At 51.7% G+C, this 2500-nt stretch overlaps 1 pseudogene; it reads right to left on the reverse strand.

Moving 5' to 3' along the window:
- Positions 1 to 2500, reverse strand: part of LOC137947360 (28S ribosomal RNA) — an 8451-nt pseudogene that overhangs the window by 2070 nt on the left and 3881 nt on the right.

Consider the following 2500-nt stretch of genomic DNA (forward strand, 5'->3'; position numbering starts at 1 on the left):
CTTCTTTACTCTTTTGGTGTATAGAAAGAGTTTTTAGCCTTGGCCTTCAAGAGTGTTTGGCCACCCTTTGTAATCTTGTATTCTCAATACAAAGTAGGCTTTTCTCTTCTATACTTTGGTGCTTTCATTGTCCCATTTGGCTTGCAACTTCTTGTGTGAAGTATTGGTTGGAGGATCCGAGGCTCAAGGAGGCTGACTAGTTCTTCGGAAGAGCTAGGCCGCACGGGGTAGATATTCCGCTTGGCTAGACGGACCTAGCCCAAATCTTAACCTCGTGACAACTGGTATCAGAGCAGCATTCCATCCATGACTTCCACAAGTGGAGAAGTTGTAGCAAGAGGTATGGAAACACTCTCTGAAAATGATTTACGTTTGGGTGATTTCAAGTCCAGGCTTGTTAGCTTGAAAAATCAGCTTTCAAGACTGGAGGAGTTCGTACGTGACATTGTGCATGGCCTACACCCTGTCCCTAACTTTTCCCAAAAGTTTTTGGACAACATAGATAGAGCCATGGCAGTGATGCGAACTGAAATCCAGAGAGTGGACGGAGATGTTAAGACCATAGAAAAAGGAGTGGGAGCAAGACTCACCCTATGGGAGAGAGCTCTTGCGAATGGAGAAGGTTCGCAAGGAGGTGCCAAGACCGGTTCTGCTGGGAGTGACAGCAGAAAGGCGCCCGATCCAGTGCTGATTTCCAGCAACTGCTGGGAAAGACAGCAAGGAGGTGCCAATTCCTGTGCTGCTGGGAGAGACAGCAGCAAGGCGCCCGATCCAGTGCTGATTTCCAGCAACTGCTGGGAAAGGCAGCAAGGAGGTGCCAATTCCTGTGCTGCTGGGAGAGACAGCAGCAAGGCGCCCGATCCTGTGCTGATTTCCAGAAACTGCTGGGAAAGGCAGCAAGGAGGCGCCAGTTCCGGTTCTGCTGGTAGAGACAGCAGGGAGGCGCCAATCCAGTGCTGTTTTCCAGAAATTGCTGGGAAAGACAGCAAGGAGGTGCCAGTTCCGGTGCTGTTGGGTGAGACAGCAGCAAGGCGCCCGATCCAGTGCTGTTTTCCAGAAACTGCTGGGAAAGACAGCAAGGAGGTGCCAGTTCCGGTGCTGCTGGGTGAGACAGCAGCAAGGCGCCCGATCCAGTGCTGTTTTCCAGAAACTGCTGGGAAAGACAGCAAGGAGGTGCCAGTTCCTGTGCTGCTGGGTGAGACCACAGCAAGGTGCCCGATCCAGTGCTGTTTTCCAGCAACTGCTGGGAAAGACAGCAAGGAGGTGCCAGTTCCTGTGCTGCTGGGTGAGACAGCAGCAAGGTGCCCGATCCAGTGCTGTTTTCCAGAGTTTGCTGGGATAAGCAGCAGCAAGGCACCAGATCCGGTGCTGATTTCCAGAAACTGCTGGGAAGGGCAGCAAGGAGGTGCCAGTTCTTGTACTGCTGGGAGAGACAGCAGAAAGTGGCCATATCCAGTGCTGCGTTCCAGAAACTTCTGGCGGAAGCAGCAAGCCAACCATGAGTGGGTGGCATATGGTGATGGCACGCAGACGAGGACGTCTGCATTATGGCGGTGGGAGTATGAGACGAAAACATTCTGGCTCAACGACGGATACTTCCATGCTAGCAAGCTCAGCCCAAAGCAAGCTCGGTGGCAAGTGTTCTTTGCCAAGTTTGACTTTGAGATGAGGTACAAGTTGGGGAAAGCCTATGGTGTTGGAGATACCTTAAGCAGAAAAATGAATTCTGCTATGCCTTTTGATGGAAAAAAGGGCACAAGGGTATTGGCGCATATACAGCGCACATCACCAGATTGCACTGCTGGAACACGCTCAGAAACGGAAATTTTTGGGCGTGCAGCAGAGGCAGAAGTGCATGTGGCGCTATGCGAACAGCAGTCAGTAACCTCAACGGGTGATGCGGCAAGCGGCAGACCCTTCACGCGCATCACGCGCGATGCGGTAGCTGCTGCGCGAGACGGATATACGCGCAGCACATGCGTCGGAACTTGTTTCACACGCACCACGTGCGGTGCGGTAGCAGCAGAACCTGATGTGGCGCACGACACACACATAGACGCTGGAGACATGCGCTTTGTGCAAAGCGTGCCTACGCACATGCAGGACCATTTTGTCGCAGAAACGGAAAATGCGACTTGGCGATTACGAGTCTTAGCATCAATTACACATGTTAGTACTTCGTTGCTAGACCGGATTCGTAATAGACTTCACCAAGACGCCCAGACCTTCAGCATTGTGCAAGCTGCAACCATGGGTGAGAGGAGAAGAATATGGCTTGACGACGGATTGTTCAAGATCAATGGTAGTCGACTTTATGTGCCTAAGTACGATTACCAACGGCATGACCGCTTGAGGGAATGCCATGATTCCTTGTGGGGAGGACAACCAGGCCAAAGACGGATGTTGGCCTTGCTCTCTGGCCAGTATTATTGGCTGGACATGGAGAGCGATGTGGAGGAGTTTGTGTACACATGTTTTATCTATCAACAAGATAGGATAA

Source organism: Aristolochia californica, unplaced genomic scaffold, assembly GCF_029961685.1.
Source record: "Aristolochia californica isolate CCGP_79_NKW_82.1479 unplaced genomic scaffold, dmAriCali1.0.hap1 SCAF_12, whole genome shotgun sequence".
NCBI lineage: Eukaryota > Viridiplantae > Streptophyta > Magnoliopsida > Piperales > Aristolochiaceae > Aristolochia > Aristolochia californica.